This window comes from Chelonia mydas, chromosome 9 (genome assembly GCF_015237465.2).
Source record: "Chelonia mydas isolate rCheMyd1 chromosome 9, rCheMyd1.pri.v2, whole genome shotgun sequence".
In the NCBI taxonomy this organism is placed as follows: domain Eukaryota; kingdom Metazoa; phylum Chordata; order Testudines; family Cheloniidae; genus Chelonia; species Chelonia mydas.
The window spans coordinates 64,626,177-64,639,879 of NC_057855.1; the positions used below are offsets into that span (position 1 = coordinate 64,626,177).

At 40.9% G+C, this 13,703-nt stretch overlaps 1 long non-coding RNA gene across 2 annotated transcripts in view; it reads right to left on the minus strand.

Annotated features, from left to right (window-relative positions):
• Positions 1-13,703, minus strand: part of LOC122461637 — a 44,858-nt gene that overhangs the window by 10,045 nt on the left and 21,110 nt on the right. The gene's annotated exons all lie outside the window — the stretch shown is intronic.

Consider the following 13,703-nt stretch of genomic DNA (forward strand, 5'->3'; position numbering starts at 1 on the left):
AATCCTAGCTGACGGCATCAACCAAAGGACATTCCAGACATGTCAGATTCTCAGCCGATCAGGTGGGTGGCCAGCAAGTGAGCGATGGGACTTTATTACAAAGGGGCTTACCCAATAAAGTGTGTTAAGACTCTGTAAGGAAAGCAAAAACACTATGAATTCATGCTTTTCTGAGTGCTTCTGTTGGCAGTAGGGCACTGAATTAGTTTGAAAATGGAAGGTGTATGAATCTTTGCCTTGTAATCCATTATTCAAAAGGGAAGGCTCACTCACCATTTTCAAGTTATTGAAATAGCAAAATCATTCTGAAATATTTAAGTTTACCCTAGGGGGAATAAAATGGCCACATGAAAATGACTCCCTAATATTGTCAGACTGCCACTGTCTTCGTGTATTTATTGCATTTGCCAGCCACAATTTTGGGTCGTAGTCATCATCCTCCATTCTACTGCTCAGCCTCCTTGAGCTGGCATGCCAATGCAACAGCACCCCCTTTGGCCTGTGTCTTTTCTTTGTCTGTAAAACCCCATGCACCCTTATTACTGTGCTGTATAAATAATAACGACAGATGACAAATACACCAATTGTACATTGCTGCCATGGGGGATATTCTTTCCTGACCCTCATCACTGTGGGGTCCTCAAGCATGAGCCTAGATTTATCTGCATCTTGGAATCATCACGACAAACATCACTTATCAAAGTATACAGCCACTTCCTAAATCCAGATAGAGCATTTGCCTCTGGTCTTTCTGTGGCAGTGAATTACATAGGCTGCTTAAAATTGAATAAGGCTGTTGGGTGCATGTAAATGTTTTAGATTTGACAATAAAAGCAGCTATAGCAGACCAGTAGTTAATTGCACCCATCACAAACAACCATATCCAAATACAGATCTCCTGGCAACCTCAATACCCGCTTGCCCCCAACAAGTCCTGATTGCCTCAGATTCACCCTCTGTATTATAGTTGAGTAACAATGATCGACATTCTCACCATGAGACTCCACCTGAAAGGTGCTGCACAGGTATGTAATCCTGCTGCTCCTCCATGCACTGCTGCAAAAAGGAACTGCTGTGGTCCTCACCAATAGGGACTAGTAATGACCTACAGAGATGCCCTGCAAAGGATGCTCCATAACCCATGTATGAGGTGGTACAGGGCACCTATAGGCTGTCTGCAAGGGCTAGCATAGGGGTGTACACTGCCTGGGAAAGTCCTGGGGCCATGAGCAGTGGTTTCAGAAACTACTCATATCTACTAGTCACAAGCCCTGTGTAGGTACAGTGCAGGAGGCATGGATCAACCCACACAGATTCTTTGCATTCTGATTCTGGGGAGCAGAACATCCCATCCCCCAGGTGGGTCATTTAAGCAAGTCCAGTTTACTCAGAATTTACCTTCAGCAAAAAGTATTATTACAAGAGCAATTTCACTGGTTAATACCACTCACTCCCAGCAACACTGTAAACAAGAAGCGGGCAGCACCATCTCCTGCAAATGCAAAGAGGAGGCGTTTGCATGGGGCTTTTGTGGCCAGCATTGCAGGGTATTTGTGCGCCAGATGTGCTGAACATTTGTCTGTCCCTTTGTGCTTTGGCCATCATTCCGGAGGACATGCTTCCATGCGGATGATGCTCATTAAAAAAATAATGCGCTAATTAAATACCACTCACTCATGCTTAATGACCAGAGCTGCACCAGTGAAGAGATTTACATTGATTTAGTTTGCCTTGCACCTGCCTGTTACCCACCCGCCCCGCCAGTTTTCCCCAGGATTCTAGAGAACAGGCATAAGGAAGAGACAGAGATTAGGTAGCAAACACAGTCTCGTGGTTGTGGCTCTGGACTGGACTTCAAGAAACCAGCATTCAAATTCCAACTCTCCCACTGACTTGTGGTGTAGCCTCCACCAAGTCACCCAACTCTGTGCTTCAATTCCCCATCTGTAAAATGGGCAGTATAATATTTTTTTTATCTTGCACGTGTATTTAGATTGTAAGCTCTTTGGTCTCTTTCTATGTGTTTGTGCAGCATCTAGCAAAATGGGGCTCCAATGGGGTCTGTTGGGTTCTATTGTAATATAAATAATAATGAAAACCACACGACAAAAACCATCAAACTCCTGCTATGACACAAAAAAGAGACACCAGGAAAAGCTATTTAAAAAAAAAGAAAAGAAAACTACACAATAATGATAGGCTATAAAACAGCAATAAAAAGAAAGGAGATTAAATTGAGGCATGCAGGCAATTTAAAACAAATAAATAAAACTGAAGAAAGCCCAAACTTGTTTTTACTTGGTCTTAGAAAACAAATCTGGGGCAAAAAATCCACAGTTAGGCTAAAAAAAGACCTCATGGAAGGAAAAAGATTGACAAATACTTTGAGAATCAGTGTTACTTTTAACCAGCTTGAATATTCAACTTGGCATAAAAATATTCCTTCAATTAAAAATTATTAAAATTAGCTCAAAGTAGTTTTTGGTGTATTCACTGCTAGAATTTAATAGGATCTTGTACTCAACAAAGCTTTGAAGCAAAAATAATGTCTCAGGAGCTCATTACACAGTAAATCCCATCAAAACCAGGGTCCCGCCATGAAATTAACACAATTTGCAAATCATTATTGCAGAGTTCTCTGCCCCACTCTCCCCCTCCCTGCTCCCATCACTTTTTACTTGAATCTGAGATGCAGTCCCAAACCAAACCAAGCCACCACTGGAAAAAAGGGAATTATATCTTGAAACATCCTGAGCTGTGACTACAACACTGAAGCAGCACCATACAATTGTCACTACAAACAATATATACAGGGAAGAAGCTGCCAGGCAAACTGTGAAAATAGAAAAGGATCAAGGGATCCAAAGCAAAATATTGGTTGAGAATGTGTTTTGCTGTGGAAAAGTTTGAAGCTTTTGATAGTCTCAGCTTCTGGAAATAGAGGGGAAAGTTTTCAGTTTTCATCCTGAGTCTTAACACGGCTGAATTAATTGGTTATTTTACAGGACATGCTCGCTCACAAGTATTCATAAAAAATATATGGCTGGACAACGTTTCACTTTAATGAAATACTGATTCTTATTTCCTCTTGGCTGAATTGAAGGAGAAAAAAAAGGGCAATCAATAGAGTCTGAAACAGACATTACTCATTAAAATCCTAGACTGTCAATACAGTATATGTCTATCACTTAGGAGACTAGTGAAGTGTTGTCGGTAAAGGCACTTTGCTATTGTAGCTGTTAAACACTTTTGATTATGCTAAAACTTAGCAGGTGTCCTTTGCTTTCAGTGCTTCTTGGGTGTGAGGGAAGGTCACAATTAAGGGAGAGGTATCACCATGCTTAACTGATTTCACCTAAATGTGAAAACCAGTATAGTCTAGTTAGAGAAAAGTCTCCATAGAGCCCAGCTGTTACTTTTAATGCAGTATGTGGAATATTAAACTATTTATCTTGTTATTGAAGCCATAAGGAGGCTCTTTCATGTCATCATTTCTATTTTATTTTGTTTAGACTCCTTCATTAACTTTTCATATGGAAGATCTGTAATTTACATCTTCAAAGAACTTTCAAAATGTAAGTTTTAGGAACGACAAGTGCTGTATGTGTGCAGTTCCTGTCTGATGGCAAAATCAAATCACAAAAATACCATCAAGAGTTTTTCTTCTTTTCCTTTTATTTATGAGTAAAACACAAGGGACTTAATTTTGGAAAGGAAAAAAAAGGATCTTATTTTGACTTGCTATTAATCAGTACAAACTGAAGGTTAAAATAGTGCTGGCACCAAGACGCTGTAGAAGAATTTATATTTTATGGTCCGAGGCAAAGATCCCTGCATTAATTAAGTGCATTATACTGTCCTGAGACCAGGAATGTTCTGCATGCATTTATTGATACTAGAGACATACCAACTATTTTGAGATCCTAACTAAACCGTCAAAAAAAAAAAAAACTGTCCTACTAGCTTTCATTTTCTTCTTCTTCTATGTTTGAGAGAAGTGGCCTTATTTCTGAAGACTGGCAGCCCCAAAGTATATCTACAGAAATCTTTCGGACTTAGATATGCATCCTTATTTGCCTATTACCTTTTCCCAGTGAGAGAGAGAGAGAGTGTGTGTAGAAGGACTGGTTCATATGAAAACCTTCAGCTTGGATAAGGCAGATTTTAAAACATTTGCATGAAATACTGGTCCTACTGAAGTCAATGACAAAACTCCCACTAATTTCAAATGGGTCAAGATTTCATCCTTTGAGTGTTATAACTCCCTCCAGATCCAGGCCCCGATAAAAAAAAAAATTCCCCGAGACAACTAAATCATTTATTCCCATCTAACTCCTACGGAAATGTTTCATGAGTAAAATAAGCAAATGGTTAGCTTGGAATGGATTAGATGCAACAAGTTTAGTTCAACAATCAAGAGCTGTAGAAATATATCATTGTTGGCAACTGTTACTCTTGGGAGATGCTCACACTGGGTGGTGGTGGTGGTAGTGGGGGAGGGTGGGGGGTGGCAGTGTTGTGGAGATTCAGGTCCAGCCCAAGCTGCAAGTTCAAAGAACTGTCTATACAGCCATTTTTACAGCCTGAGTGTGAGCCCCACTAGCCCAGATCTGTTGACCTGGGATGGGATGCTTACTTCTGCGAGCTACATATAGACATAGTATGTAAGAGCTTAGATAGACAGATGGATATTTTGCACCGATATGCTTAGTCTGAGGCTAGGTGACCCACCAATGGGGAACGGGGGGGAGAGGTGTCAAAAGAGCCATGTAAATTTCATTTATACCAAAAAAGAGGTATATTTTTAAAAAAAGAGGATTGAGAATGCTCCCAGTGATCCAATCATGCAACAGACATACTATATGCACTTGGGAAGCAGAATGGTCTAGCGAGCACAGGGCACTAGATGAAGAATAAGGAGATGGAGGCTCTATTCCTGGCTCAGACTCTAACATGATGCGTGATCTTAGACAACTAATTTCTCCAGTTAGTTCCTCTGTTTTGCTTCCTCACTCTTTGTACATCTTGCCTATTTAGATTGCAAGCTCTTTGGGGGCAGAGATTGTCTCACACTACGTGTTGATATTGTATCCGGCATGTTGGGGCCTGAATCATGGTTGTAGCCTCTAGGAGTTTCTGTATTACTAATCGGTTAGTGTTCTTTGAGGGGAGTCAACAAAACATGTGGACAAAGGGGATCCAGTGGACATAGCATACTTAGATTTCCATAAAGCCTTTGACAAGGTCCCTCACCAAAGCCTCTTATGTAAATTAAGTTGTCATGGGATAAGAGGGAAGATCCTTTCATGGACTGAGAACTGGTTAAAAGACAGGGAACAAAGGGTAGGAATAAATGGTAAATTTTCAGAATGGAGAGGGGGTAACTAGTGGTGTTCCCCAAGAGTCAGTCCTAGAACCAATCCTATTCAACTTATTCATAAATGATGTGGAGAAAGGGGTAAACAGCGAGGTAGCAAAGTTTGCAGATGATACTAAACTGCTCAAGTTTCAGAGTAACAGTCGTGTTAGTCTGTATTCGCAAAAAGAAAAGGAGTACTTGTGGCACCTTAGAGACTAACCAATTTATTTGAGCATAAGCTTTCGTGATGCATCCGATGAAGTGAGCTGTAGCTCACGAAAGCTTATGCTCAAATAAATTGGTTAGTCTCTAAGGTGCCACAAGTACTCCTAAACTGCTCAAGATAGTTAAGACCAAAGGAGACTGTGAAGAACTTCAAAAAGATCTCACGAAACTAAGTGACTGGGCAACAAAATGGCAAATGAAATTTAATGTGGATAAATGTAAAGTAATGCACATTGGAAAAAATAACCCCAACTATACATATAATATGATGGGGGCTAATTTAGCAACAACTAATCAGGAGAAAGATCTTGGAGTCATCGTGGATAGTTCTCTGAAGACGTCCACGCAGCGTGCAGCGGCAATCAAAAAAGCAAATGGGATGTTAGGAACCATTAAAAAAAAAGGGATAGAGAATAAGACTGAGAATATCTTATTGCCCTTATATAAATCCATAGTACGTCCACGTCTTGAATACTGTATACAGATGTAGTCCCCTCATCTTAAAAAAAGATATACTGGCATTAGAAAAGGTTCAGAAAAGGGCAACTAAAATGATCAGGGGTTTGGAATGGGTCCCATATGAGGAGAGATTAAAGAGGCTAGGACTTTTCAGTTTGGAAAAGAGAAGACTAAGGAAGGATATGATAGAGGTATATAAAATCATGAGTGGTGTGGAGAAAGTGAAAAAGGAAAAGTTATTTACTTGTTCTCATAATATAAGAACTAGGGGCCACCTAATGAAATTAATGGTAGCAGGTTTAAAACAAAAGAAAGTTCTTCACTCAGCGCACAGTCAACCTGTGGAACTCCTTGCCTGAGGAGGTTAAGGCCAGGACTATAACAGGGTTTAAAAGAGAACTGGGTAAACTCATGGGGTTAAGTCCATTAATGGCTATTAGCCAGGATAGGTAAGGAATGGTGTCCCTAGCCTCCGTTTGTCAGAGGGTGGAGATGGATGTCAGGAGAGAAATCACTTGATCATTACCTGTTAGGTTCACTGCCTCTTGGGCACCTGGCATTGGCCACTGTCGGTAGACAGGATACTGGGCTGGATGGATCTTTGGTCTGACCCAGTATGGCCATTCTTATGTTCTTATTACAAATAATAATTTTAATAATGCACATCTGAGCTCCAGTGCCTCGGGCTGAAGTGATCATTTTGGAAAGCCGGAACAGTTTCTCTCATCTAAAAAACAGTCCGGATGAAGAGACACTTCTGATTGATAAAAGGGTTGAAGTTTGGATGTGTATTGTGAAGGGAGGAAGAATTCAGAACTATGAAGGAAACTAAGACGAAAAAGCATGAACTCTTCCAGGATTTTATTGTTTGAAACGAAGGGAGGAATGAGAGATCAAAGGATTGTCTGCAGTGTTGTTGTAGCCATGTTGGTCCCAGGATATGTCTCTCAGATTGAAGGATTAGCAATATAATGTTCTGGAAACTGGAGTTCAAAAAATGCTGACCTTAGTGTGGAGTTTCTGAATAATATTAATAAAAATCATAAATCTGCACTTAGTTAAAACATACCATAAAAGAAGAGACTTGGTTCTTTGGTATGGAAATGGAATTTGTTAGATTTGCAGATTTGGTGACACAAACATTTCACAAATTCATGGTGATTTCACTGAATTATTTCAGTTAAAAAATAAAAATAAAAATTTTCACAAAAACTCCAAAGGGAAACATCTCAATTTTTCCATTTGAAACAAATTTGTTATAAAATTTCCTTTAATTTTTTAAAAATCAGAAATTGTTTTAAACAGTCAAAACTGAAGTGAAATATTTTGATTTCCAGACAATTATTTCTCACTTTTTCATTTACTGAATTTTACTGAAAAAGTGGGAAACAATTATTTTTGGTTCCACCCCAAATGATTTCCTCCCCCAGAATTGCCATTCAACCAAAAAAATTATGTGAACAGCTCTCCGTGGAACACAACTGGTCAACATGAAAACCCAGCACAGCCTTTGTGCTGGGGATGGGCACACCAGTTGGATCACAATAAGAACCAGCCTGAAGCAGAATCTCATCAAGGTCTGAATAACATTTTTTACATCATTATCCTTCAGTTTCGCGTGCCCCAGCACTGCCTGCTTTTGAACAGAAGAGAAAGTCAGAAAAGTACCCCAAGAAAGGCTGTTCCAGATCTTTCCTCTCCAATTCTGCAGACTCAGGAGGTTCAGAGAAGCTTTCAAACATTTTAGTGCTTAAATTGGATGCAAGCAAACTTTTTTGAAGCTTACCCATCACTTGGAATACAGAAACAGCATGAGAGAATCAGATAATCAGTAGGTCATAAATCTATGTTACCTATGCTAGGACTTCATGATTGTCACTGTGCTGCACACGAGGGCCACACAGACATTCACAGAAGCAGCAGGGATAGAACTCAACTCCTCCTGCTCCAAAAGCACAGGCCACTAGAGCTAAAGGAGAATATCCACCATCCCTTACCATTACAGGGACTATGACATGCAGCTGAGCAGTCCTGCTACTATCAAGCAGGAGAAAGCGGTGCAAATACACCCTATAAGGTAACTGGTATGTGAGCAACTGTGATCAAATTGTTAATATGTGAAAGGTGGGGGCCTGACTCTCCACTCACATCAGTTTTACAGTGGTGTAGCTCTACTGATGTCAATGAAATTTTGCTACCCTAAGACCAGAGCAAGTATATGGCTGATCAGGCCCTACAGTTGTAAGAACTATCTATTTTCACATGTGGCAACTGCAATTTCACTACGAAAAACATTATTTTTCCAGACAGAAAATGAAATTCACCAGCCATTCCTCCAAGACTAAATATTATCAGTTTGACTATTTTCCCCTTGAAAAATTCACATATTGTTGTATAACAGAGCAAAAGTTAAAAACAACCCTCCCACACACAATTTCTCACTTTACATGCAATAAGCAGGTACTATTTTTCAACAGAGGCATGCAATTGTATATACAAAGGTGCACTTCCATCAGTGACCCAGCTTACATGGCTTGGAAAGGTATGAAGCATAGACCTGCTGAGCTGCCTTTATTAACAAAGATAATTAAAACAGAGTAGCTAAAGTCTGTTGATAAAAAACACCTTTCATCTGAGATGCAGTTTTTCAAAAATTAATTGGCTAAGCCTGTGAGGTAGGTGAAAAGTTTGATGTCCACTTTAAAGATGGGAAAACTGACACATGGAGAAATGAAGTGACTTCCCCAAGATACTAGGAACAAATCAGCGGGAAAACTGGGGATAGAATGCAGGCCTTCTAGAGCCCACTCATCTTCTCTAACTACTAGACATCACTCCCTTTCTGCTAGTAGGAAGAGGACCTCAAAAATATAACAGTAGAAACAAATTTCACAGGCAGCAGAGACATAGTCACTGCACCCAAGTTCACATGCGTTCTCCTTAGTCTATTCTCTGATACCACCTAATCCACAGTCCATTGGAGTGCATGGAAATATTCTTGTTCACTTTACTAGGCTTTGGATCAGCACCACAATGCATGATGCATGTGAATTGCTTTGGTAAAGATCTGAATGTTCTTGGGGGAGGTAAGTAAAGACTATAGGAACAGGATGTATCAGTCTATTGTTTCAAGAATTTCCACTTGAGAAGGGTAATGGAGGGAGCTAGTGTGATATAGAACTTTGACACTGGAGGCTGAACTGAGGAAAGACGACAGTAATTATTGACTTTATGGTCTAGTGATGTGCACAGACTGAAAGGGTTAAAAGTCTGCATTTAGCCTGGGATTTGCATTCCAGGAAGGAGGCTTTGAAGTGGATAGAATATGGGCTGAAGAAGTAAAAGAAAGCTGGACTGATAGAAAGTTGCTGGGCTAGTGAATAATACAGAAGCAGATAGTAATTGTTGAGGGAGATCTGATAAACTGTTTCAGAGCAAGGTCAAAAAAGCCAAACGTCAGAAAAAGGGAAAAAATGAAAGAAAGGTGTTTGCCAAAGGAAAAAAAATCTAAGAGGTGCTAGAGGGGAGAATCAATAGGTCCGATATCAGGTGCATTAGAACTGACTCTTAAGAAAGCCAAATTCTTCTGCTTCAATTTCATGGGTGAAGTAGCAAGATCTGTTATGGAATATCTGAGGTATGCATAACAAAGCACATGAAGGCACAGACAGAGGAATAGCTAGGAACCAAAGGTAAGTGAAGAGGGGCTAAGAAAGAACAAATTAGAAAAGTTTGCATTAAGACCCTCCATTTGCTACCATGAACTGACGCTCACTTGGACTCGAGGTCAGAGTGAAGGGACTACAGAGTGGAAGAGGCAGAGGAGATTGGGTGGGCTAAAAAGATCCAGACTAGACTGAACAAGGTGCCCATGTTGTCTAGTTGCTGAAATAGTGAAGGCAGCTTTGATATAATTTATGATTTGGTAGATGTAATGCCTGGAAAGGACCAAGGATCAAGGACTGGAACATCTAGGGGCAGAGATGATTGGACAATGTTTAGTAACCACTGAGTTACGGATGCCCATCAGTAGCAGGTCAGCCAGTTTAGACATCGGAAGAGCTGCCCAAGTGCTGGGGCTTATTGCCTGGTGTGCTGGATGCATGTGATAAGAAATGGAGGGAAGAACAGATTGAAAGGCAGAAGAGTTGAAGGTTGTGGGGAGAGTTCAGTAGATTTGTTGGAAAGATCCAGGTTTGGCGGCTGGGACAGAAAAGGGTAGAAAGAGGGAACATTGAGTTAAACTGGTTCTATTTGGAATCTTGGGAAGCCATTTAGCCAGATCATAGGCTTCTTGCAGTAGTTACACTTGTGAGGGTAAATGCAGGCAGAAAATTGAAAATACAGACCTTTATTAAGCTTGTTCAGATGGGTGATCTCCAGCTATGGGGTTGCCACAGTTCTAAGGACAACTGTAAACTTTTAGATGGAGGAAGACAAACCTATTCCCCTGTGTATGCGCTACTGAAACCATAAAGAGGAAGGTTCTGATGCTGATAGTTCAGCAAAGAGCAGAGATTTGGGAACTAGGGATCTGAGTTTGCAAGAAGTTAATGAAGGAGATTAAAGTAATTTGACAGCAGCAGGAGGGCCAACACAAAGGCCCTTGGCTCTTTAGAGACATTAAGAGAAGAGCGGCATGAATGCTGAGGAAAAACAACAGTCCAGGAATATTTGTTCAGAGCTGTAAGCAATTTGCTCTGAGGTGTTCTCATCCCTTTTGGGTTTGCTTTGTGTAAATATGCCAGTGAGCCAGTTTACTGGCAAGAAAGCGCATGAAAACAGCATATTTTAAGCAAATGAGGAGAAGGAAGGGTTCAAAATATTTAAAGGTTCTAATGTACTCGATTCACATTCTATTGTATACTTGAATCAATGTTTCAAGCATAAAAAGCTCTTTAACACATTCTATTCTGCCCCTCTCCTGCAGCAGACGAGGACATGCTTTACCATCCGTGGGCTCTCGGTGTGTTGTCAGCACACAGTTCACACGCTTGTACGTTTCTGTTGCCAGGGTTTGAGTCTGCATTCTCAGAGAGGTTGAAATTTGCTGCTTGCATGTTTTCAAATTCAGTTTGTGTTTGCAATGGACTAGTTGCTAGATCAAAGCCTAGCACTGTAGCTGGCTTAGAGACTGAGACATTGCCCAGCTGGTATCGAAGGATGGATCGATGAGGACTCTAAGTTTAAGAGGCTTCCTTTGAAGACACGCTGCTAGACTTCCCAGCCAAGCTTACTTCCACTTCCTGCAGATTAGAGAAGATTTTATAGCTGCAATGAGCAACAGGGCTTTCTTCCAATGAAAACAAAGGAGGTTTGAGCAAGCTGCCTTCTCTTCAGAAAAATAAAACCCACCAGACACCCTGCCTGTGAGGCTAATTATAGCTGGCCTGCCACCTCCACCAACCCCAGTCCCCACCTAAACCTTGTTATGAGTGATGGTCCAGTGAGCGCAGTCTCAAATCCAGTTTAGCATGAAGCTCCAGCCTTGCGAAGGGTAGAGAAATACAAGGAAGGAAGCATGAGCTAGAGAAAAATGAGTAATTTTTTCTTTTCTTTAAAAGACAATTAAAAGGCAAAAATCACCTGCAAAAAAAAAATCTTCAGTACGTTCCTGAGTAGCATCCCAGGATAGCATCCCCAGCATGTGTAAAACGTGAGTGCAAAAGCAATCACTGATGAAAGTTAGACCAATCAATTGGAGGAGAAACTAAGGGAGAGCCAAATCCTGCTTTTGTTTGCATCTATGCAGCCCCCCAGTTCCTCAGCCATTAAGCACGTTCCTGCACCCACTGGAATCAATAGAAACGTTGGCATTGACTTGCATAAGTGCAATATCAGGCCCATTGACTTCAGTGGGATTTTGCGGATGTAAGAAACTGATCCAATAACCACTGAATCCGGTCTTTTCAGTGACTGCAGTGGGCACTGGATCAGGCCCTAAGCAAAGGGGGAACAGGGCTTCGATGGGGTATACTTAGGGGGGAAAAGTTCAAAGTATTATGAACATATCAAAGCTTTTAATGCAACCAACTGTGTGGGCAGCAGTGGTGGAGGTGGTACATTTTTAAGGATTGTTTCAGGTCCTCTGTTTTTAGGCACAGAAGAGAGAAACGGCAAACCCACTAGAGTGACTGAATGTGAGAGGGGTGTAGAGTTGACTTTGTTGCAAAAAAATGTAAATGAAGCCAGAATGAGGTCCACAGAAGACTTGATTGGGACAAAGCACGTACTGTAATCTTGATATGCTGGTGTCTGTGGAATACTGATTTGACAGAGGCAGTGTTTCCCAGTGCGTAGAAAAGAGGGTTGGGATTCAACACCACTGGCTTCTATTCCCAGCTCTATCACTGATTTACTGTGTGACAGTGAGCAAGTCACTGAATTTCTCTGGGTCTTAACTCATTTTATAATGGATTAAATAATACTTACCTACCTCATGGGGTGCTCCGAAGTATTATTGTTTGCTTTGAGCTCCTTGGACAACAGGTTCTGTAAAAGTGCAGTATTCTAACTGACCCTTTCCCAAAGCTCCTGCATTGTCTGCACTTGCTACTGCCATGGTAACTCACACCCCAGAAGAGCTTTGATAGAAATCTCAGTCATCTGTTGCACATCTGCCTCTAAATCAATGCTAACCCTGCACGCCCATTATTCTGAGCAGGCACACCACTTTCGTGATGCTGTTTTGATGGATGACTTAATAGAGCTGCTACCAGATCCCGGTCTATAGGTATTTCATAAAAGCAAATTGATTTACATCCCTAAAACAACTTCTGATGAATTAGTGAGACTTGGGTGTCGATGTGCAAAGGAAATTTAAGTGACATAAATGGGCATGAGAGAGATTCTAATGTACTGCGCTTTCCCCACCCCCCCCAAGTGATATCACAGCACGAAGGCTTCACCAGGCAGTACTGGCAAGTAACAAGATGAGACTGTATCCCTATCCCTGAGTTTCCCTCCAACTGCTGAGTACACCGTGGCATGTGCAGCCTCTGCCATTTTAACCTGGTTGTTATCACTCAAGCATTCAACCAGTAGGCAAATGTCAAAAAAGTAGATCTAACCTTCTTTTATAGAACAGAGAAGGGATTATAGGGGGGAGAGAGAATATCTGAGCCTATATGCTGTTATAGGGCCAGATTCTGGATACCCCAAAGCTTTACTTGTGCAAATAGTCCAATGGTTTCATTACTTACTCATCAGAGTAAGGTATTACAGAGTTTAACCCTTAATGCTACGGAGCTTCATTTTTCTAAACCCAGAACAAAGATAACATGCACATTCTTAAACAATCATTTTTAAGACCCATATTGTTGCTTCTACTTCTAGGCATGGAGGGGATGAAAACAGTGGGAACCTGGGAATTTTTTGGTCAAAATCTGTTGGAGAAAGGGAAGGATAAGATAGCTGAGACAGCATGGCATAATATTAGCTTTCTTGGAACCTGCAGATGCTCACTCATGTGAACAATGCATAGACAGATCTTTGGGAAAAGGTCATGGCCAGTGGACAGCCACTATTTACATTATTTTCCCCCTGGAATCTGATTCTCTCACTCAGGATATGAATTATGTCCATTGGTTTCAATGAAAATTACTCAGCTCCAATAGCAGAGAATAGAGCACACAAAACGGGGAAGCACCCAGGTAGAACA